A 26,342-nucleotide genomic window follows, 5' to 3' on the forward strand; every position below is an offset into this window, starting at 1 on the left:
AATCTCAGCCACAAAGCCTGTAAAGACACTGCTGGCAGCAGGCCCACGTGAGACCAGCTGTCGGATATCAGGGCAGCAGAGATGAACTGCTACCACTTCTGCCCTGACCCGCCACGCACTCTTCTCTGGACTCCAGCTGCAGTCCTCACTGCGCCACCAGGAAAAGGTTCGCAGAACAGCACCTGCTACAATGTGGGGCATTCTCCTTTGCCTGGATACCTATCCTGAGCCGAGGGAGCAAAACAAACCAAAATAAGAAAGTTGGTGCTGGAAGGGAATCAAAAAACGCAGCAATGCAGGAGGGTTCTGGGAAAGTGCTGATTACCTGATTCCATTCATGTAACCTGTGGCAATTTCAAAGTCACCTTTAATTATTTTCAAACTGAGTTTTAAGTAATGCAGATAGGACCCTTACTCCCAAAGGAAGAATAACTCTTTAAAAACACTAACATTTGTTTCAAAGTAGCCACAGATTCAAAAATATTTTTAAAGGGTGACAGTGCCAATGAATAAAAGGAGAATATTTATCATAAACAGCATTCTTTCAGTCAAATAGATTTTGGGGGGGGTCCCCTCTGTATCTCTATTATATGGTATTTCCATGACTTAAAAAGGAAACCATTAAAAATCAGAAAAACAATAGCTTTGAAGATGACGTGAAATCAATGTCTTCTAGGGAGAAGTCCTTTTAAAAATATAAGGTGTTATGCCAACACTATATAAATACTTTATGAAAAGGATTTCAGATGGAATTTAGTTGGACTCTAGAAGAAAACAGAATTGTGAAACAGAAGCACATTATGAATCAATGGAAGCGTCCAAACATGGTAAGAACAGACACACATGTACTTATTATCAGATCTATTCTTCCACCAGCATACACTGAGACCTGGTGCTGGACCACCTTCTTTAAATATGGTCTATCCGGTGTTCCTAAGCCTCTTTCATTCTAATTTTGCTTCTCTGGTTTTGGGATACCAGCAAATATCTGCTATAATCTCTTGTTGTCAAAAAGGTGATTTATTTTTATTTTATTTTGTTTAGCATCCTATTTACCTCACAGGTGCATCTGAAGGATGAGTAAAGAGATAGCATCTAAGTCTCTGACTCTAGAGTAAAAGTAGGCTACTGCATCAATTCTAAGTATTTCAAAGACAATTCTGTTGATATGCTAAGATGAAAGATTCTGGATAACATAATTACTGCACTTCTTACACAAATATGACCAATTTTCACAGAACCAGAATATCAAATATAACTTTACTTTTTTTTTTTTTTTAATGGGTAAGAAGGTACTTTGGGTGTTTACATGGTTAAAAGGGAGAGTTCTTGTAAAAAGAAAATCTCAAACATCAAGACACAACAGAAGACAGCCTCATTTTATGCAACGGGTCATAAAAAACTTATGATCACAATTTCTATTCTTTTAAATAACACACAGGTACCACACTTTTCTCATCTGTATGTCTTTGAAATGAAAGCTCTGTCTTTATGGTTTCCTTCCTTCTTAAGAATGGGTTTTAAAGAGTGCCAAAGAGGAGGCCAAATGTCAAATACACACCTGCCCAGTCAAGACTATATTGATATCCACTGATACATTTTTCAAATTCAGAGTGCTCTCAGATGGTAATGACTTTCAGACTAAATGATTGGATTCAAACTCTGAACCACTGATTCAGAAGTGAGCACCTCTTTTCACTGATCCGCTAGACCAACGGTTTTCCAAGTGTGGGCTCCAGGTCAGTGGTATCAGTTTCATTGGAAAAGTAATTAAAAATGCAAATTATTATAAGGCTCCTACTGCAGACCTACTAAACCAGAAACTCTGCAGCCTGACCTAACAATTTGTTTTAACAAGTCCCAGGTGATTCTAATGTTAGCCAACATTTGAGGACCACAGTCCTACACTACTAGTACATATATTCACTATAAAGGAGCACCATCTTTTGGACAAACAGAAGTAACTACAAACCAAAGTGAAAAAATTAAATGCAATAAAAAGTTTATTAAAATATTATTTTAGACGATTTATCTTTTCCTTAATTTTTAAACTTTAAACATACTTGACAGGATTTCTTTTCATTTTCTAGTGAAAGGCTGTCCATCAAAGACACCATTATAGTCTGGTACACTTTTTTTTATAGTTCTATAACATAAACTGACATTTATTGGAGCTTCTCATAAGATTTTTCCATCAACGGATGTGTTGGAAGAGCAATAACCAAGTGTGCTGTGGTGGGCAAATACCTCCACATCAGGACACTTTTCAAAGCCATCAGGCAAAGGGGGTCAGTTGAATTTTTTTTACAGCACAGGCTAATGCTTTAAGAGTGTCTTGATGGAATCAAGGAAATTGGATTGTCCCCCCATTTGCTGGGCTAAAACAAGCCTTTTTTATTTATCCCATTAGAGGAACACAAGAGAAACCTTTTAAATGTCACTAAAAATTTCCCTGCATTGCAAAACCTAGTCAAAAGGGTTTTAATTTTCTTTGAGAACTCTTAAGTAATGCAGTATGTCAAGGTTTAATAAATTGTAGGTGGGGATAGTTTTTGTTACAGGCAACTTTTTTTTTTAAACAAGTACTTAGACATGCTTAGGTTTCTCTACAGAGAGAGGTCGGGGCACCACCTCATACAGCAGAGAACTCAACTTCAGTCCAGATAGCAAACAAATGAATAATAATGGAATCTGTAAGATATCTGAAATAAATTGTAAAGACATTTTTTAAAAAGAAAGTATTTTAAAATGTATTGAAAATGATGGTAAATTTTTTCATAAGTGATTTTTAAAAAAATTTTATTTATTTATTTGACAGAGAGAGATCACAAGTAGGCAGAGAGGCAGGCAGAGAGAGAGAGAGAGGGAAGCAGGCTCCCTGCTGAGCAGAGAGCCCGATGCGGGACTCGATCCCAGGACCCTGAGATCATGACCCGAGCCGAAGGCAGCGGCCCAACCCACTGAGCCACCCAGGTGCCCCTATAAGTGATATTTTTGTGTTGAGCTTCTTGAAAAACTTTTTAAAGGATGTGGCCTTGAACAAAGCCAAACCCCAAAGGACAGCACAGAGATTAGGCCTTCAAGTTTTCCAACAGAAAGAGGGACTACACAGCAAAGAGCGACACTATTCCCAACCTGTCATGGGGTAAAACCCCACCTTTTACAACTTTCAAAATAGTACAGACACACCAACTAATAAAAAAAAGTAGTTGATGCGTATGTTATATGGACTGCATATATCTTTAGAAAGAATAATAAAGTGGTCTATATTTAGCTTCTATGATCATATATTTCGGTGTATTTTTTGAATAGATCTAACCCTTAAATATTATTAAATATTATGTTTTCTGGTTGATTTTCCCCCCCTCTTCAACAAAGTATTAAAAGTACTTACAAACAAAAACGTTCCAAAAGGAATACCAGAACAGAGGAGTTTAAAAAAAATAAAAATGACTACCTGTAAATGAGTGTAGTTCCCTTCCTGAACCATCACCTTGGTAGAACTATTTTTAACCATACTCAAATGCTTAAACAGAACGTCTTACTCTATTCCCAAGAGTGGGGTGTGGGGGAGAAGGTAAGAAACTATGCCAAAGACAAAATATCTAGAGTACTTCAAAATGTAATGATTAATAATGAAATTATGTCGACTATTCCCCTTTTTATTCCCTGCCTCTAAAATATACTTTCAGGTCAGGTCAGGGCCAGAGGATGTGGGGTTCAACACTGAGACAGTTTGGCAGGGCAGTGCTAGTACCACTTGAACTGCTGGTGTTTTGAGTCTACCCTGTGAGCACAGCTGTTCCAAAGGGAGGCTCCGTGAAGTGCTAGCTGAAGAAGAATGGCCAACAGGCTGGGAAAAAGATTACATTTGTGTCATGTACAGTCAGCTATCCCTACAATTTCAATTAATTGGCTTTAATTATTAATTAAGCTTAGTACTTAAAAGTTAGTATCTCCTTTCTATGGGAACTCCGGCTTTATTACTTAAGTTCCTAACAAGTTAACACATTTTGGCATTAGTCACTCCATTCTTTACATGTAGTCGAAGGTAGGTTTTCCTTCTTTAGCTATTAGCAATAACAACTTAGAAGCTCTAGATGAAATTCTAAGTTGTCAGAACTTGAAAGGTGAGTTGTTGAAAGTCTTCCAAATCTGTCAACATTGATAAAAGAACTACTGATTATAAAAAGACAAACCAATAAGCAATCAAAGAGAAAGGAAGCTTACCATGGAAGTAAGGGAATATATTCAGAGAGTTTATAATGAATTTTTAATCATCAAAAGACCCTACTACTCACTTAACTTTACTACTGTTTTCATAGGAGAACCTATGCTAGTCCCGAAACTAGACATTCAGGTGAACAGAAATGTTGAGAAAATCTAGTGTTCTCTTGGCTGCAATGCAGGAATTCTTACTCTGGATTCTCTAGTTCATAGGTTACCTGTGAAAGGGTTTCAACAAGTGTATGAACCTACTAAAATTGTTTGTAAAAATTCTACATGCATGTCCTTTCTCTTGTGTTCACAGCTTCCCTAATAGTCTTCTTAAAAATGTTAAAGAGCACTGTTGTGGAGTAGCAGTACAGATTAAACCAGATTGGCCATGAACTGGTAACTGCTGAAACCAGGTGATGGGTACATGAAGTTTGTTATACTAGTCCCTCTAGTTCTGCATGTGGTTGAAGTTTTTATAATTAAAATATTATTTTTTTAACTGTTATGAAAGGAATTGTATACAGACCAATTCTTGAGAGAGGACTGTGGAATTCTATCTAACAATCTAAGTGAATTGCCAAAGTGAGTGATAGTTCTATCTTTCCTTATGTCATAAGTCGAAGAGAAGGTAAGGGATTTAGAATTTCAGAAAACATAAGTGTAGAGAACATAAGTATGGAAATCTTTCACACCAAAACTTTCAATGATGCAAGTTACCTTACTTTTACAATTCCTATTCTCTTTCTCTAATATGCCAAATTTGACACAAAATCAGGCAAATAGAAGAGAGAAAAGGCAACTGGCGAGGCAAAGACCACAAAGACAAAGAAGGTGGTGGTCTGATGCTTGAAGGGGAGGGGGAAAGTGAAAGGAATAAAGTGGTGGGGCTAATCAAATCACTGTAAAAAGCTGCGACTCTCAGAGTTAACCTTGCCAATCAGAGTAAGCAGGAGCAGGCGCAGGAGCAGGAGCATGTTTGTGCACATTAAACTTTGCGTGTGTCCTTGAACCTCTGGTGCACTTCCTCCTCTCAAGCAGCCTGGGAAGGCTTCATAATGCTTACCCTTAGAGAGAACCTTGAATTCCATTAGAAAGCTCCACAGGAAGGAGAAACCCTCAAGTGGCAGCTTGAACCACACAGACAGCTCATACCCTTTACTGATATTAGAAGTGAGCTCATGGGATTAAGTCTGCAAGTCCTGGAAAATTAAAAAGTATGAACACACTGATAAATGCCATTATACCAACAAGAATACAAGATACCTTTAAATCTTTACTCCTTTCCTTTTTTTTTCTTTTAAAGAGATGGCAAATACTTACATAAACAATGATACCGTAAAGACTGATTACTAAGTCTACAATTAAACTATATAACTGATCTGGCTAAAATCTGACTAATATTTTATTAATATTTACATCTGTATACTGCTTTGCTATAAAAATCATCCACTCATTTGATGGCCTGGCACATTTTATCACAAACTACACTTCTGAATACAAGGAAGTAAGAAGATAGATACTTCGTCTTTAAGTGATTATAGTTCACCTATTAAGTGATTATAGTTCCATTCTGTTCTGTACTACTGAGAAGTATCTTATATAATATAGTTTTAATATTACATGTAGGCAGACATAGATTCAAACCAAGGAGAAATTTCTAATTAGAGCTTTTGAAATTGGAATAGTCTACTATGTGAAGTGAACAGAAATGTTCTAACAGAGACCACATGGCTTAACCTTTTGGAAATTTAGCAGAGAGAATTCTTGCATTGGGTAGGAAGACGGAACCAGATAATTTAAAAATTCCTTTCTAGCTTTAAGATTTCACAATTAGACTTTATTCAGGGCCACAAGTCAATGGCAGAACAGAAACTAGAATCTAGGTAACTTGACTCCAAACTTAAGGTCTTTCTAAACACGAGGTTACAAACCCTTCAAAAGTCAGTACTTCAGACAGTAAACAGAAGAGTGAGGTTAACTGGGTCAGGGGAGCAACAGTGGGGGTGATGAGGAACTGGAGAGGCCTATCAACCAGAGGGCAGTAGCTACTCAAGGTCTAGCTATTGCTGCTCTGTGGGAATGTGCCCAGGACTGCCATATATGTAGATTTTTCAAGAGAATCCTAAATCTTATACTTTTATGTGAAATTAATTGGCAGTTATTGGCAGTGAATTGTAAATAAACTGTGATACACTACTAGTGCTAAACAAAAATTGATCTTTGGGCTGTGTATGACCCATGCTGGTTTCTGACCAAGAGACCTTCCTCAAAAACCCCAAATACAATTACTGATTTTTTAAAAATCCCTCTCTGGATTCTTCAAATTTATCAAAAGTCTTTTTGAAATATAAAAATCTAAAATTTGTGCTTTATATTGATTATAGTCTGCTAAGTATATAAGTAATTTGCTCTGGATTTTATAGATTATATTCCTGTTGGCTTTGCAAGATCAACACTACAATGCAATCTCAAGGTTCACGTATGGTCCACAGTAACTGTCAAATTTTCTACACATGATATTTGTGCATAATCAATCTCTACATGTGTCTATGGATATGTGTCCCTAAATATTCTAAAAACACTTATAGACAAATTACCATTTCTTCAAAGAGTCACTTTTTTCTTGAATTACCTTATGCCCATCTTTCAGGCATTATTAACCACTCTATGGATGTATCAGTTTGATCCTCAAAAAAGCAAGCTTGACCATTTCTAGACCTTATTGTTACCTCATTTGGGAGCATTTTGTTACTTCATGTAATTCCTTCATCTTTAGTCTTCCCTCTTAGAGGGACATTTAGAAGAACATTTCAGACTCAGTAACACCACAAACAACCAAATAAATTTTATAACATGTATACATCTAAGTAATAAACCTCAAAATCATCAATGAGCCACGATTCAACATTCAAACAAGTTAGTTCTTTTAAGGCAGATGACTCATCCATTTCTTGAGTTCAATGAGGAACAACAGTTTGACTTTTTAAAAAAGTTACAGAATTACAGAATTAGCCCAGTTCTGAGAGCACAATCAACTTTAAAGTGTCAGAATGTTGTGACTCAACTATAAGTAGTTAAGAAGTTCAGAAATCTTTATGGTGAAGAAGGCTGACTGCCTGTGGCTAAAAACCAGTCCTTTTGTTTTCAAGCTTACGACTGTAAGATGTCAACAATTTCTGGTTCATAGCAATAGCAAGAAAGAATGTAGCCAGGGGACCATTAAGAAGGAGCAATTTACTATACCAGGTCATAACACTTTGACAGTGTCCTATAATTCAGTTAGATGGAAAAATAAGATGACACTGGGTGTTCTCTGAACTCAAAGTAATTTGAACTTGATTCACACTGAGCTATGAGCCGGTTGTTCATTCTCAGGCACAAACTTAGCAAAAGAAGTGATTATTCAGTATAAAAATGACAGAAAAAAACTTATTAAAGAAAATTGTGAGCTGTGAAAACAGGAACATGGATTAAAAGTCACACTGAAGGGGAACACCCGCTGAATGAAATGATGTCTACGTGTAAGAATTTCATTATAAATAAGGAAATATTAAGGACACGAAGAACTTATTACTACAATCCTCACAAAATGCATCAGATGGCTGTGAATTCTAAAAGCACTGAGTCAGTGTGAAAGAGAATGATGACAGCACAATGCAGGAAAACAGCACGGGACCTGCCGTTAAAGTACAGAAGTGTGAACTCCGGCTATCCTACTCACTTACTAGTTTTGCGTCCTCAAGCAATTCACATAATGTCTTTGAAATTTAGTTTTCTCAACTGTGGAATGAGGACAGTGCAACACAGGACTCTTGTAGGGATAAAATGAGCCTATATATATATATGAGCTTATATATAAGTGATATATATATTATATATATAAGCTCACTTATGTATAAATTATATATGTGAGCTTATATATATATTATATATATAAAATGAGCTTTTATATATATATTAGAATGGAAAAAATGATACAAATATCTGATCATTCAGTATTAGTTTCATCATCTTTGTTCACAATTTTCAGACTTATTTTGCAGTAATACATCCTTCTCTGTTGACCCAGAAAACTGCCTTCATTTTTTGGAGATGTACAGGTTTCTTTGCACAAAAGGATGATACATTTGTTTTATTAAAAAATATTTACAAAAAGCCTCCAAAACCCCCAGGACTTAAATAATACTAAAGCTTGGTACACAACGAGGACCTGACTTGATCTCATAATCCTTACAGGGGACCTCTTTTTTAAAATAAAATCATATTCAGCAGATAATCTTAAAATACGTAAAAACTGAGGTAGGGAGGGAAACTTCTAGGTACCTCTGCAGATTTATAGAACACTCTGAAAACCATGAAGCTGGTAGGTAAGCCTCCCTCCAACATTTTGAGTGTGCCTAGGGCAAGAATACAAATGGAGATCTCTAGAACCCCTTCCTTGCCAACTCTTGGCTCCATCCAACATCACAAAGGGCTTCACATGCATGAGTAGAGACAACTCAGTGACCATGTTGAAGCTCAGTTCATCCTTCCATTTCCATTCCCTTACCCTGTGCCCATCTTTCAGGCCTAGGGGCACGTGCCGGCAGCAAGATCTGCCCTTGGATTGGGTTCTGGGAATGAACTGGGTCATTTCAATTGGTCTCCATAAAAGCCAACTGCATTTCTGGTGGAAGATGTGATGTGAAGGTATAGAGTGAATGTAAATTTTACATTTGGGAAGGGAAAAATAAGAGGTATGATTATCTTATACCACACCTGTTTCTTCTTCCTACTCTAGTCATAAACTAATACATTCTATCACAGTTTTAAGAGATTCTCTACATTTCTTTCAATTCATTCATATTTTTTAAAAAGTAAATGCTAAAATTAAACACAGAGGTTCTAAAAAATACAGAACTGTTTGAAAAAGATACATAATAGCAACATGAAACAAAAACAGTTCACTGCCAAGATACCTGTCAAGAGCATTAAGCCACTTCAACATGGGTCTCATAATGCATACCCTTCATTTACAAATACATCTAATTTGTCCTCAGAGCACTCTACAGAACTCTACAGAATTTGCATATTGACCAAACCTTTCCATAAGTTTCTAAAAGATACTGTTTCTTTGGGCATTCTTATTTTTAGTCTAAATCTTTGCTCATTGTATATTTCAAACACGTATTAAGTGGTATGTCAGGTAATGTGTTAGGAGTCAGGAGTAGAAAAATATCAATTTCTACTCTCAAGGAGCCTAGAGTCTAAGGAATGGAGATAATTATTATAAAGAATGACAAATTCCATCACAGATGTAAACAAAATGTATTACAGGAGTGCAAAAGAGGGGATGTAACAGGAAGTTGCAGCTGGAGGAAAAGAAGTGACATGGAAATGAAGAAATCACAGGCAAAAGGATTTTGTGAGCATGTACGAGTGCATACACTCATATATGTGTGTGTTCCAGCTGGTGGAGTATTTATCTACAAATGAACAATAATTTTTTAATATTTTATAATATTTACTGAATGTGTGCTGTATGTTCAACACTATGCAAGAGACCACTAGGAATATTAAAGAAACAGAAAACGTGATCCTTGCATTCAAAGAACTTACAATCCTGGAAAGACAACAAAGGTGAACAATAAAGTAAATACAATTAAGGCAATCACAGCAGTTAAATAAAACAGCTGAAAAATATCTCACATATATAGTAGGATTTTCCTTAAATTTATCTTCCTTGGTTAAGGAATTTTTCTATAATGCTGTCTTGACTTCAGTCAGGGTAGATAGTCTCTGACTATATTTGCCTCCCAAATGACCCATTAAAAAAAACACAACCTTAAAAAAAAAAAAAAAAACACAACCTTGTTCCCCATGTTGTTGCTGTATTATTCTGGTGTGTACATGTACTTATGGAAAATATGTGAGTTCTAAAATGAACAAAGGGCTGAAACTATAGAAACACACTGAAAAATGACCTCACGTTGGACAGCCTTGTTTATTCTGTTTAAAAAATATATTCTCTATGTGTGCCTGGGTGGCTCAGTTGGTTAAGCATCCAATTCTTGGTTTCAGCTCAGGTCATGATCTCAGGCTCGTGAGACTGAGCCCTGCACTGGGCTCCATGCTCAGCAGGGAGTCTGCTGAAGATCCTTTCTTCCTCCACCTTCCTCCCCCTTTGCCCTCTAAAATAAATAAATAAATAAATAAATAAATAAATAAATAAATAAATAAATAAATCGCGCACACACACACACACACACACTATATACATATAAACTATATATTTAATATATTATATATGATATTAAATATATATGTATACATATTTTACACACACACACACTTTTTTTTTTCTAAAAAGCTTTGATGTCTTCACGTTGTTTTGATAAACTAACTGAAAATTTACCTGCCAGCAGCATTTGTTAGTGGAAAACTTGAATCTGACTCTTGAGTTTGCAGCTGACTGGATTATTATGTGGAAAAAATTCCCTTTAAGGATTATAAGAAGAAAAGAAAAAGACCAAATATGTAGACATAGCTTACACAATAATCTAAAAAATATCACAAGTGCTCAGCCCATAGGATTATATCTTAATTTGCATCCATCCTTTAAAAATCTAGGAATTTTAAACAGTTGTTAGTGATTCATCACAGCAATGAATCAGTTTAATCTGATGATTCTATCCTAAGAATCCTAAGGATTCTATCCTACTTAAGATAGATGGCACAGAACTGGCAGGTGAATACAGAGAAGCCTGGCATGACAGAATTACGTTGCAGACATTTTATAAATCTGAGATTCTCATCTTCCCAATACCTGCCATCCCCAACTCACCTAAGTCATAATTTCTGGAATTGAGGTTTATTTATTTTATTTTTTAAAAATTAGATCTATAGCTGATTCTGGTGATCCAGATTTGGAAACTTCTGGGATACACAAAGTGAGCTCAGCAACTTCATAAAGCAAGGAACCCTGGATAACACAGAAGTGGGGCTCTGAGAGTCAATCAGAAAAGCTGAGGACTGATTCATAGATAAGAAACCACCAGAGGTTCTTGATCATAGAATCATTTAGATACTGAAGTAGCATTTAGATATCGATATTTAAGGAAGACTAATGTATCAATTTTATAGAGGATCAAAAAGTCCCTTTAATAAGTTGCTACAATATTACCCTCACGAAGGAATGATAGTTCCAACCATTTATACTATGTAGCTCTCCATACCTTATACAGCCAACAACTGTGGATCTCAAGAGTTCACTTTCCCATAGTCAGATGGTAGTTAAGCCTGAGTAGCAATAATGTTATTAAACGATGAGTGGAATGCCAAAGGTTTATACTAATTAAGCAAATATTATTACTATGGATAAACAATAATATAATGCATAAAAGAAGCCAAGCTTTGACAACTAAGTAGAAATTAATTAAAAGTATAAGCAGAATGAGACAGAAAGAAACCTTTTCTAGTAACACATTAGCCTAATGGTTTTATTACACATGGTTCTTTTTGGTGGCTACTTTTTATTATGAAAATAACATATAGAGAGAAAAGCAGAAGCCTATTATTCATATTTAAACACTATTAACATTTTGCCTTTTTTTTTGAAGTAGGTTAAAGATATTACGGACAACATGACATCTTGTCCCTAAATGTATCAGTGTACACCTAAAAACAATAAGGAAAAATCCTACACAATCAAAAATAAAATTATCACACTTAAAATGGTCAATACTAACTCATAAATGTTAATGTTACATGGTCCTCTTAACTTCTACAGTTATATACAAATCAAGACAACGTGGGCTTGTGTTACATTCCTTCCCCAAAGCAATCTATATATTCTTTTTGCATTACTGATGGAAAAGTTAGATAAACAGACTTTGCAAATCCTCTGGATCTTAACTGGCAATGTGATAGAAACTCTTCTTGTTTAAAAAAAAAGTATCATGAAGGAATGTTCATTTGATAATAAGAAAGAGAAGTCACTTGGAGATTCACACATAGTGCTTCCAGAAGACTTTTAAGAGTTCTTGAGAGCATCACTTCCTTACCAGAGTCATGGTTGTGGACTGAACATCAGCAAGAACCATGGTATGCTCAAGACTTTGCCCTGAACAGAACCAAGACCTCTGGCCACTGTCAGATAATCTGTCACTATAAGCTACTTGTATCCACGCCAGATATTTATTGCTATTGATCTGCCTGGTCCTAGCAAAAGACTTTTGTTCTCCCAGACCGGGACTTTGACCTCAATTAAGTTATGAATTTCAATCCGATAGACTGCTTCACTTACCCTACTGCTCTCCCCGACTGGATTAATTAGAATTAGCTAGGCCGAGAGTCACCCCAAGCTCCTCATGGATCATGTTATTTTAATAATAAATAAAAGAATAGCAGCAATGTACAAGAAGTATTTTGAAAGATTGCTCATCTAGGAACATCATTCAGAACCTGCCAATATCAATTTCTCTGACTTTGATTACCTCATTTACTTTTTATTTCTTTTCATTCATTAGAGTTTTCCCTTCTATTTCAGCTTTCTAAACATGTTCTTTGCATTTAAAAACGAAAGTACTTGCCATTTTAACACTTTGGTGCTATTTTAGGGTTTTATTAGAGAGTAACTCATCAAAGCAATCACTTGCAAGAACGTAACTTAAAAACATTAAATAATCTCAGAGCATCAAGGAAAAAAAACCATTCCATCATCTAAGAATGGTACTAGTCTTAAGCTAAATGCACTTTTCCTATAGCTGGGTAAAGCATTAAAAGCAGACAAATCAGAATGTCACCAAGAAGGCAATATCCAAATGTTGCAAAGAATAAGAATGTACAAATACATCTGTTTTTAATCAATAATCCACTGGGAGAGAGTACATATTGGCCAATGAGAAGTTTAAATCATGTTGGTATCAACAATAATCAGCAAAATCACGATTTGTGAAATATGCTGTTATAACTTCATGATTTACCACCTAAATATAAAAAATTATTTTAAAATGTAAATAATATTATATAAGAAAATTCACCTTCTGGGATGAGTATTTAGTATTTGATACAGAAACTATAAGATTTTTAGAACATATAAAAGGAATCCTAAAAACTCTATACATTTTCAATTGATGTTTCTGACATAGCAAAAACCCTTTTACTTCGATTACTGAAATTTTGAGTTTTGATTAGCTCGAGGGAACATAAAAGAAAGATTTAATTAGAAAGGCTAAGTCTAATAGTAATATCAATATTAAAAACAATGCAAAATTATAGCACAAAGTCTGCCCTCAAAATGCTGAGAATTCCATGTGTATTTGGAAGGTACATTCTGAGGACAAAAGGATATGCCATACATAACATTATAAATCAGTGATTTATCAAGCCTTTAGTAATGGAAGTGTTCTTATCAAATAATCTCGCAGGAAAGATAGGTACACATGAAAGTGATTGCTGCAATGAAAAATAAAACAATTATATTTTTTAAAAGTACACCTACTGGATTTAATCTCCATTCACCCTTTCCTCTCTCACTACCATACACACTCACTTAGCTTCTGTAGATTATGTTGAACTTCATTCATTTTAGAGTTTTCTATTTTCCCATGTGGAAAGGTTTTAAGCTCAAGCACTACTAAACATTTCTTTTTTAGCACCCAAAACATATCAGTAATCTAGTAAGAAAACAAAGCTGGTATGAGGACTGGACTCTTTACAATGTGTAAGAGAATAAGGGATTAAAGAAATAATTTGAGAGCTAAGGCTATTTTCATAATGAGCCACTCAGGAAAAGATTAAATGACAAAATGCATTGTGCTACGGCAAAGAAGTTCTGTTTTCACACCTGACTTTCATTAAGTTGCATATTCTTAACTGGGATTAGAGCAATTCTCTAGCAAATCATACAGGTGATTTAACACATTAGCCCAGACTTTCCAAATGACCCTTAATTAGGGTCACAGGACAATATGTGAGGGAAACCAGGAAAATTTAACATATTTACATCTTCCCTTCTAGTTGAAATATCTGAAATGTAGACAATGACTTAACATCATAAAAACAGTATAGGAACTACATTAAAGTAATCAGAAACCTAAACATTTCAAACATTATTATTTATGTCTAGTATTTACTAGACAGTTTATAGCAGCAGAAAGAGTAAGAATTTAAGGATAAATTTAACAAGAAATGCTCAAATACTATGCGAAGAAAAACTTTAAATACTCCTGTAAAGATGCAAAAGTAGACTTAATAGAATGGGAAGACATCTCCTATACCTGAATAGGATGACTCAACATTATGAATGTATCAGTTCTCCCTAATTTGTAAGTTCAATATACTCTCATTAAAAACACCAAGAAACTATTTTATTAAGTTACACAAACCGGTATTAAAGTTCATATAAAACAGCACTTTGAAAAACGCCACTGGTATTTTGACTGGGATGGCACTGAAAGTATAGATTGCTCTGGGCACCACAGACATTTTAATAACGTTTATTCTTCTGATTCATGAGCATGGAACATTTTTCCATCTTTTTGTGTCTTCTTCAACTTCTTTCATGAATGTTCTGTAGTTCCTCAAGTATAGATCATTTACCTCATTGGTTATGTTTATTCCAAGGTATCTTATGGGTTTTGGTGCTACTGTAAATGGAATTGATTCTCTAATTGCCCTTTCAACAGTTTCATTGTTAGTGTATAAGAAAGCAACTGATGGGGCGCCTGGGTGGCTTAGTGGGGTAAAGCCTCTGCCTTCGGCTCAGGTCATGATCCCAGGGTTTTGGGATTGAGCCCCACATCAGGCTCTCTGCTTAGCAGGGAGACTGCTTCCTCCTATCTCTCTGCCTACTTGTGATCTCTATCAAATAAATTAAAAAAAAAAAGAAAAGAAAAGAAAAGAAAAGAAAGCAACTGATTTCTGTTCATTCATTTTTGTATCCTGACACAGTACTGAATTGCTGAATGAGTTCTAGTAGTTTGGGGGTGCAGTCTTTTGTGTTTTCCACAAAAAGTATCATGCCATCTGCGAAGAGAGAGAGTTTGACGACTTCTTTACCAATTGGATACCTTTTATTTCTTTTTGTTGTCTGACTGCTGTTGCTAGGACTTCTAGTACTATGTTGAACAACAGTGGTGAGAGTGGACATCCTTGTCCTGTTCCTGATCTCAAAGGGAAGGCTGTCAACTTTTCCCCATTAAGAATATTTGCGGTGGAGTCAAGATGGTGGAGAAGTAGCAGGCTGAGACTACTTCAGGTAGCAGGAGATCAGCTAGATAGCTTATCTAAAGATTGCAAACACCTACAAATCCAACGGGAGATCAAAGAGAAGAAGAACAGCAATTCTAGAAACAGAAAATCAACCACTTTCTGAAAGCATATTTTCCTGGGGTCTTTGCCACCCTTTTAGTATTTTACTTGCTCCTTCATATACTCTTATCTGGACAAAATGACAAGGTGGAAAAATTCACCACAAAAAAAAGAACAAGAGGCAATACCGAAGGCTAGGGACCTAATCAATACAGACATTGGTAATATGCCAGAACTAGAGTTCAGAATGACGATTCTCAAGGCCTAGCCGGGCTCGAAAAAGACATGGAAAATATTAGAGAAACCCTCTCGGGAGATATAAAAGCCCTTTCTGGAGAAATAAAAGAACTAAAATCTAACCAAGTTGAAATTAAAAAAGCTATTAATGAGGTGCAATCAAAAATGGAGGCTCTCACTGCTAGGATAAATGAGGCAGAAGAAAGAATTAGTGATATAGAAGACCAAATGACAGAGAATAAAGAAGCTGAGCAAAAGAGGGACAAACAGCTACTGGACCATGAGGGGAGAATTCGAGAGACAAATGACACCATAAGACAAAACAACATTAGAATAATTGGGATTCTAGAAGAAGAGAGAGGGGAGCAGAAGGTATATTGGAGAGAATTATTGGAGAGAATTTCCTTAATATGGCAAAGGGAACAAGCATCAAAATCCAGGAGGTGCAGAGAACCCCCTTCAAAATCAATAAGAATAGGTCCACACCCCGTCACCTAATAGTAAAATTTACAAGTCTTAGTGACAAAGAGAAAATCCTGAAAGCAGCCCGGGAAAAGAAGTCTGTAACATACAATGGTAAAAATATTAGATTGGCAGCAGACTTATCCACAGAGACCTGGCAGGCCAGAAAGAGCTGGCATGATATATTCAGAGCACTAAACGAGAAAAACATGCAGCCAAGAATACTATATCCAGCTAGGCTATCATTGAAAATAGAAGGAGAGATTAAAAGCTTCCAGGACAAACAAAAACTGAAAGAATTTGCAAACACCAAACCAGCTCTACAGGTAATATTGAAAGGGGTCCTCTAAGCAAGGAGAGAGCCTAAAAGTAGTAGATCAGAAAGGAACAGAGACAATATACAGTAGCAATCACCTTACAGGCAATACAATGGCACTAAATCCATATCTTTCAATAGTTACCCTGAATGTTAATGGGCTAAATGCCCCAATCAAAAGACACAGGGTATCAGAATGGATAAAAAACCAAAACCCACTATATGTTGCCTACAAGAAACTCATTTTAAGCCCGAAGACACCTCCAGATTTAAAGTGAGGGGGTGGAAAAGAATTTACCATGCTAATGGACATCAGAAGAAAGCAGGAGTGGCAATCCTTATATCAAATCAATTAGATTTTAAGCCAAAGACTAAAATAAGAGATGAAGAAGGACACTATATCATATTCAAACGATCTGTCCAACAAGAAGATCTAATAATTTAAAATATCTATGCCCCTAACGTGGGAGCAGCCAACTATATAAACCAACTAATAACAAAATCAAAGAAACACATCAACAATAATACAATAAAAGTAGGGGACTTTAACACTCCCCTCACTGAAATGGACAGATCATCCAAGCAAAAGATCAGCAAGGAAATAAAGGCCTTAAATGATACACTGGACCAGATGGACATCACAGATATATTTAGAACATTTCATCCCAAAGTAACAGAATACACATTCTTCTCTAGTGCACCTGGAACATTCTCAAAAATAGATCACATCCTCGGTCCTAAATCAGGTCTCAACCAGTATCAAAAGATTGGGATCATTCCCTGCATATTTTCAGACCACAATGCTCTGAAGCTAGAACTCAACCACAAGAAGAAATTTGGAAAGAACCCAAATACATGGAGACTAAACAGCATCCTACTAAAGAATGAATGGGTCAACCAGGAAATTAAAGAAGAATTGAAAAAATTCAAGGAAACAAATGATAATGAAAACACAACGGTTCAAAATCTGTGGGACACAACAAAGGCAGTCCTGAGAGGAAAATATATAGCAGTACAAGCCTTTCTCAAGAAACAAGAAAGGTCTCAGGTACACAACTTAACCCTACACCTAAAGAAGCTGGATAAAGAACAAGAAAGAAACCCTGAACCCAGCAGGAGAAGAGAAATCATAAAGATCAAAGCAGAAATCAGTGAAATAGAAACAAACAAAAAAAACCACCAATAGAACAAATCAATGAAACTAGGAGCTGGTTCTTTGAAAGAATTAATAAGATTGATAAACCCCTGGCCAGACTTATCAAAAAGAAAAGAGAAAGGACCCAAATAAATAAAATCATGAATGAAAGAGGAGAGATCACAACTAACACCAAAGAAATACAGACAATTATAAGAACATACTATGAGCAACTCTACGCCAACAAATTTGACAATCTGGAAGAAATGGATGCATTCCTAGAGACATATAAATTACCACAACTGAACCAGAAGAAATAGAAAACCTGAACAGACCCATAACCAGTAAGGAGATTGAAACAGTCATCAAAAATCTCCAAACAAACAAAAGCCCAGGGCCAGATGGCTTCCCGGGGGGAATTCTACCAAACATTTAAAGAAGAACTAATTCCTATTCTCCTGAAACTGTTCCAAAAAATAGAAACGGAAGGAAAACTTCCAAACTTATTTTATGAGGCCAGCATCACCTTGATCCCCAAACCAGACAAGGATCCCATCAAAAAAGAGAACTACAGACCAATATCCTTGATGAACACAGATGCGAAAATTCTCACCAAAATACTAGCCAATAGGATTCAACAGTACATTAAAAGGACTATTCACCACGACCAAGTGGGATTTATTCCAGGGATGCAAGGTTGGTTCAACATCTGCAAATCAATCAACACATTATATAATGTGATACAACCTAAAGGAAAGAACAAGAACCATATGATACCCTCAATAGATGCTGAAAAAGCATTTGACAAAGTACAGCCATCCCTTCCTGATCAAAACTCTTCAAAGTACAGGGATAGAGGGCACATACCTCAATATTATCAAAGCCATCTATGAAAAATCCACCACAAATATCATTCTCAATGGAGAAAAACTGAAAGCTTTTCCGCTAATGTCAGGAACACAGCAGGGATGTCCATTATCACCACTGCTATTCAACATAGTACTAGAAGTCCTAGCCTCAGCAATCAAACAACAAAAGGAAATTAAAGGCATCCAAATCGGCAAAGAAGAAGTCAAATTATCACTCTTGGCAGATGACATGATACTGTATGTGGAAAACCCAAAAGACTCCACTCCAAAACTGCTAGAACTTGTACAGGAATTCAGTAAAGTGTCAGGATATAAAATCAACGCACAGAAATCAGTTGCATTTCTCTACACCAACAACAAGACAGAAGAAAGAGAAATTAAGGAGTCAATCCCATTTACAACTGCACCCAAAACTATAAGATACCTAGGAATAAACCTAACCAAAGAGGCCAAGAAACTATACTCAGAAAACTATAAAGTACTCATGAAAGAAATTGAGGAAGACGCAAAGAAATGGAAAAATGTTCCATGCTCCTGGATTGGAAGAATAAATATTGTGAAAATGTCTATGCTACCTAAAGCAATCTACACATTTAATGCAATTCCTATCAAAATACCATCCATTTTTTCCCAAAGAAATGGAACAAATAATCCTAAAATTTATATGGAACCAGAAAAGACCTCGAATAGCCAAACGAATATTGAAAAAGAAAGCCAAAGTTGGTGGCATCTCAATTCCGGACTTCAAGCTCTATTACAAAGCTGTCATCATCAAGATAGCATGGTGCTGGCACAAAAACAGACACATAGATCAATGGAACAGAATAGAGAACCTAGAAATAGACCCTCAACTCTATGGTGAACTAATCTTCAACAAAGCAAGAAAGAATGTCCAATGGAAAAAAGACAGGCTCTTCAATAAATGGTGTTGGGAAAATTGGACAGCCACATGCAGAAAAATGAAATTGGACCATTTCCTTACACCACACACAAAAATAGACTCAAAATGGATGAAGGACCTCAATGTGAGAAAGGAATCCATCAAAATCCTTGAGGAGAACACAGGGAGCAACCTCTTCGACCTCAGCCGCAGCAACATCTTCCTAGGAACATCGCCAAAGGCAAGAGAAGCAAGGGCAAAAATGAACTATTGGGATTTTATCAAGATCAAAAGCTTTTGCACAGCAAAGGAAACAGTTAACAAAACCAAAAGACAACTGACAAAATGGGAGAAGATATGTGCAAACGATGTATCAGATAAAGGGCTAGTGTCCAAAATCTATAAAGAACTTAGGAAGCTCAACACCCAAAGAACAAAAAATCCAATCAAGAAATGGGCAGAAGACATGAACAGACATTTCTGCAAAGAAGACATCCAGATGGCCAACAGACACAAGAAAAATTGCTCCATATCACTCGGCATCAGGGAAATACAAATCAAAACCACAATGAGATATCACCTCACACCAGTCAGAGTGGCTAAAATTAACAAGTCAGCAAATGACAGATGCTGGCGAGGATGTGGAGAAAGGGGAACCCTCCTACACTGTTGGTGGGAATGCAAGTTGGTGCAACCACTCTGGAAAACAGCATGGAGGTTCCTCAAAATGTTGAAAATAGAACTACCCTATGACCCAGCAATTGCTCTACTGGGTATTTACCCTAAAGAGACAAACGTAGTGATCCGAAGGGGCACATGCACCCGCACGTTTATAGCAGCAACGTCTACAATAGCCAAACTATGGAAAGAACCTAGATGTCCATCAACAGATGAATGGATAAAGAAGATGTGGTATATATACACAATGGAATACTATGCAGCCATCAAAAATGAAATCTTGCCATTTGCGACGACATGGATGGAACTAGAGGGTATCATGCTTAGCGAAATAAGTCAACTGGAGAAAGACAACTATCATATGATCTTTCTGATATGAGGAAGTGGAGATGCAACATGGGGGGTTAAGGGGGTAGGAGAAGAATGAAGGAAACAAGATGGGATTGGGAGGAAGACAAACCATAAATGACTCTTAATCTCACAAAACAAACTGAGGGTTGCTGGGGGGAGGGGGGTTGGACAAAGGGGGGTGGGGTTATGGACATTGGGGAGGGTATGTGCTACGGTGAGTGCTGTGAAGTGTGTAAACCTGGCGATTCACAGACCTGTACCCCTGGGGATAAAAATATATTATATGTTTATAAAAAATAAAAAAATAAATCATAAAAAAATCTGAATAATAAAAAAAAAGATATTTGCTGTGGGTTTTACATAGATGGATTTTATGAAGTTGAGAAATGTTCCCTCTATCCCTATACTTTGAAGAGTTTTAATCAGGAAAGGATGCTAATTTTGTCAAATGCTTTTTCTGCATCAATTTAGAGGACCATGAGGTTCTTCTCTTTTCTCTTATTGATTTGTTCTATTACATTGATTGACCAGCGGCATTTTTCAAAGTGCTACAACAAACAATTCTAAAATCTGTATGGAACCAAAAAAAACTCCGAAAAGCTAAGGAAATGCTGAAAAAGAAAAACAGTTGGGGGGCATCACATTGCCTGATTTCAAGCTTTATTACAAAGTTCTGATCACCAAGATGGCATGGTACTGGCACAAAAACAGATACATTGACCAATGGAACAGAGTAGAGAGCCCAGATATGGATCCTCAACTTTATAGTCAAATTATCTTCGACAAAACAGAAAAAAATATCCAGTGGAAAAAAGACAGTCTCTTCAATATAGGGTGCTGGGAAAATTGGACAGCTATGTGTAGAAGAATGAAACTCAACCATTCTCTTACACCAAACACAAAGATAAACTCAAAATGGCTGAAAGACCTCAATGTGACACAGGAATCCATCAAAATCCTGGAGGAGAACATAGGCAGAAACCGGCCACAGCAATGTCGTTCAAGACACGTCTCCAAAGGCAAAGGAAACAAAAGTGAAAATAACTTTCGGGACTTCATCAAGATAAGAAGCTTCCGCACAGCAAAGGAAAGAGTCAACAAAATAAAGAGGTAACCCTTAGAATGGGAGAGAATATTCGCAAATGACACTACAAAGAGCTGATATCCAAGATCTATAAAGAACGTCTTGAACTCAACACCCCCAAAAATAGAAAATCATGTCAAAAAATGGTCAGAAGACACGGTCACTTCTCCAATGAAGACATACAAATAGTTAGCAGACACATAAAAAAATGTTTATCATCATTAGCCATCAGGGAAAATAAAATCAAAACCACATCGAGATACCAGTTTACAGCAGTTAGAATGGCAAAGATTAACAAGGCAGAAAACAACAAATGTTGGAGAGGATGTGGAGAAACAGGAACCCTCTTACACTGTTGGTGGGAATGCAAGCTGGTGCAACTACTTTGGAACACAGTGTGGAGATTCCTCAAAAAATTAAAAACAGACTACCCTATGACCCAGCAATTGCGCTACTGGGTATTTACCCCAAAGATACAGATGTAGTGAAAAAAAGGGCCATATGTACTCCAATGTTCATAGCTGCAATGTCTATAATAGCCAAACTGTGGAAAGAGCTGAGATGTCCTTCAACAGATAAATGGATAAAAAAGATGTGGTCCATATATACAATGGAATACTACTCAGCCATCAGAAAGGATGAATACCCAACTTTTGCATCAACATGGATGGGACTGGTGGAGATTATGCTGAGTGAAATAAGTCAAGCAGAGAAAGTCAATTTTCATATGGTTTCACTTACATGTGGTACATAAGGAATAACATGGAGGATATTAAGAGAAAGAAAGGAAAAGTGAATTGGGGGAAATCGGAGCAGGAGACGAACTATGAGATACTCTGGACTCTGAGAAACAAACAGGGTTTCGGAGGGGAAGGGGGTGGGGGTTGGGTGAGTCTGGTGGTGGGTATTATGGAGGGCACATATTGCATGGAGCACTGGGTCTGCTGCATAAACAATGAATGCTGGAACACTGAAAAGAAAGAAAATAAAATAAATGGAAAAAGACCCTAATGATGTATTTTATGGTGACTAACATAATACAATAAAAAAAAAGTTCATATAAAACAAACAAATAAATGTATAAAATAGCTAGGAAAACATTTAAAAGGAAAAGCTATAAGGGAGGAATCGCTGTTTCAGACACCAATACCTACTATGAGGCCCCTATATCAAATTGCATAGTATCGATAAGTGAACAAAGAGACTAGAAGAATAGACTATAAAACCTAGAAACAAATCCAAACACATATGGAAATTTAGTACAGGACAAAGGTGGCACCTTGGGTCACTGGGGGATGGTCTTGTAAATAAATGATGCTAACACAACTGGGAAGCCATTTGGGAAAAAATGAAACTGGGCTCATATTTCACACCATACATTTAGGGATCTGATTATAAAACACGAAACCACACACATGCCAGGAAACAACATAGGTGAATTCCTCTTTTAACCTTGATGTAAGAAAAAGCTTACCATGACTAAAAATCCACAGGCAATAAAAAGACTGATAAATTTGACTACATAAAAATTTAAAAAATTTTATATGGCAAAGGATATTATAAAGAAAATTAAAGGAAAACTGAAAAAACTGGGAGAAAATCTGCAACACAATCATATCATACACTGAATGTATCCCAACTGAAGAGACAATGTTAATAACTAAAGTCTAACTTTATTTAAACATAGGCAATAACAACTACATTATTTAATGATTAACAGTGATTTTAACACATATCTCAATTTAAAAATGTTAAAATGTTAAAAAAACAAATGGTCCACAAAACATTCTTCTTTCCTTCTGGAAATTTTATGATACACTGTAACCATTAACCAATCGTTTACTATTAAACTTAAATGGCCAATTGACACAAACAGTTCTGAGACTGTTCTTTCATCACTAATTAACACTGGGGTGGCAGGTATTGGGGATAATATTCATTTAGCCTTCCGAGTTTTCTGGGTGGATTTGATGACCTTGCCAACTCCAGCTGCCTTCTTGTCCAAAAAAATGAAAGAATATCTTAAGTGACTATACAGACTTACTGAAAATGAGAAATTTCCTTGAGATCTTGTTTTATCTAAGTAATGTGTGTACATTTTATATCCTATTTCACAATTATATATCTATGTTTGTTTACCTATAAAATGATTTTTAGAGCTACTTCTAGATGCACCATATTCATCTTATGGTTTTTCATATATTCTTTTTTATTACATTTTAATTTTCTTTCTTTTTTACTTTCTTAAGGATTTATTTATTTGTGGGGGGAAGAGAGAGAGAGAGAGAGGATGAGCAGGGAGACGGGCAGAGGGAAAGGTAGAAAGAGGTGGAGGGAGAAGCAGACTCCCCACTGAGCATGGAGCTGACCAGAACCCCGAATTCATGATCCAAGCCGGAGTCAGATGCATAACCAGTTGAGCCACCCAGGCACTCTGGCTTCTCAGGTTTTCTTGCATGTATCATGTATGCCACTGTTGCCAGGGATATAAGGCCCTCAGTTAGATAAGCCATTAAAAAAACAATAAAAAAACTTTAAAACAATTCAATGATATGGTAAAATTTTCATTATAGAACATTAACTGAAAAAGAAGTACAGAAACCACATGTATGGCTGTTTTTTGGTTCCAAATAAGATGTAAGAAGATGTAATTTTTCTAACGTAACAATTTTAAAAGGTTAGGTAAACTGAAAAGCTGTACTTATAAAGAGTCATGGAAGTAAAAAGGACTGAATGAACTAAATCAGAGAGCTATTCAGAGAACAGGTTCTCAAAAAAAATTTAAAAAGAGAGAGAGAGAGAGAACAAGCTCTCTCCTGATGCTTTCTTACCTAGGGTATTTGTTGATTCTGTGTAAACGCTAAAGATTAAGAGTGGCTCAAATAAAATGATGACACTGGGAAAAATAAAATCAGCAAAACTTTTGGAGGTTGTTTGGGATTGGCTCAACAAATGAAAAATTTCAAAAGTCCCAAATACAAAGTGTTATTTTCCCACATGTTTTAACTTCTGAATTCAGAGGCCGTGTGGGAAATCATAGTTTTTAAAAGAACACATAGGAATCTGTTATCTTTCAATATTTGAGAGAGACAGCCCTGCTTGAGGAAGGGGGCCTACCTCAAACAATAAATCTCAGCATAAACACATTTGCCAAAATTTGGAAGCAGTGTGAGACAGGATGCTAGAGAAAAAGCTCAAAGCAGAAACAATCAGATTAAGTCTTCATCAGTCTTTCAAGGCAGGCAGGCAGAGACCCATAGGCTCACAAGCAACAGGCTCACAAGCAACAGCCTAAGAAGCTTTCCCCAGATACGTAGGAAAGCAGAGGTATAACTAGAGCTACAACACGGCACCAACCCAGCTTACTTCCTCATTGGCCTGAGTTGATCAGCTCCTCAATCAGTATCTCAGGGAGGATCAGGAGCGCCCTCTCTTGGGGGAAAATAACACTGACTTCAGTCTTCATTCTTCTTTATACACAATGTGCAACATACCATAAAAAAATTATGAGATATAGCTTTTCCTTTTCTTTTAGTGAATAGTTCAGTTTTAAGACCATAGGTAAGGCTGAATGAAGCAGGTGTCTATAGGAGTGGAAGGGTAAAGAAGAGGAGAGAAGACATGGTATAGAGCAAGGTATTAGAGACTAACCAGGATGATGAGGGTGACCACTGGGAATGGCAGCAGCCTAATGTGAGGTGTCAGGGCTCATGCGGGTTGAGGAAGATGTACAGACAAAAGATGGTCTGGGACAAAGTATCAGAGCCCAAGTGGAATGAAGAAGATATCCTTAAAAGGATTGGAAAGAGGGGTGCCTGGCTGGTTCCGTCGGTTAAGGACTTGCCTTCCACTCAGGAATCCCTGCTCAGAGGGGAGCTGCTTCTCCCTCTCCCTCTGCTGCTCTCCCCACTTGTGCTCTCTTGTGCTGTCAAATAAATAAATAAATAAATAAAATCTTAAAAAAAAAAAAAAAAAGGTTGGCAAAGTATTGGACGTTGAAGCCTAAGCTGACTGAGGAAGGCATTCCCATGGGAAAGTAAACCATCTCAGAGTGTCAGCGATCACGAGGTGTGACATCATCCTCCAGGAAAGTGGTCTGAGCAAATTCTCAGAACTTCAGTATGATGAGGGCACCCATGCAGGACAGGGGGTGGCAAGAGCAATGAGAGACTGGTTACACACTGGGAGATTGATTAAGTAAGTAAATATGAGAAGATAACGAGAGCTAAACATCTCACTGTCAGAGAAAGAGAGTTACAAATATAGAAAAATTGAATGAATCTTGTGGTATTCAACTGGAAATAGAGGTATTGGCATGAACTTATGGTAAACACAAACACAGCACACAAAGAAAAATGAACATAGATATTTGTGTGTGTGTGTGTGTGTGTAAGAGGATCTGGGACGAGTGATAGCCCAACAGCAATGAGCACACCTATTACTCAGATCTTGGTTTCTAAATACCATTCTCTACTAAAATGAACCACATATCTTTGGAGAAACTGCTGTTTCCATGGCTAGGGAAGGGAGAAGTTCAAGGTGAACTGGAATTCTTGTTATGCCAAAAAGTGTGAAAATTCCCAATGAATTATAAGAGCATATATAAAAAAGAGGAGCCAGACTGAAGGGCTCTCACTGGACAAACCTGGAATAATTTGAGTATAAACTTAAAAAATGATAACAGTATATTATAATATTAAATAGAATAGGGAACTATGAATCCAAACTGATGTAAATAAAAGCATGAGTTAAAGTTTTGATGACAACAGGATATTTATGTATCCTTAAGTATCTTTCCAACAAAACAGTAATGTATTACA

The 26,342-nt window shown here is 36.5% G+C and overlaps 1 protein-coding gene across 1 annotated transcript in view; it reads right to left on the bottom strand.

Annotated features, from left to right (window-relative positions):
- ACBD6 (acyl-CoA binding domain containing 6) overlaps positions 1 to 26,342 on the bottom strand; it is a 119,516-nt gene that overhangs the window by 58,388 nt on the left and 34,786 nt on the right. The window lies entirely within an intron of this gene.

The sequence above is a fragment of the Mustela erminea genome, chromosome 17 (genome assembly GCF_009829155.1).
Source record: "Mustela erminea isolate mMusErm1 chromosome 17, mMusErm1.Pri, whole genome shotgun sequence".
Lineage (NCBI taxonomy): Eukaryota > Metazoa > Chordata > Mammalia > Carnivora > Mustelidae > Mustela > Mustela erminea.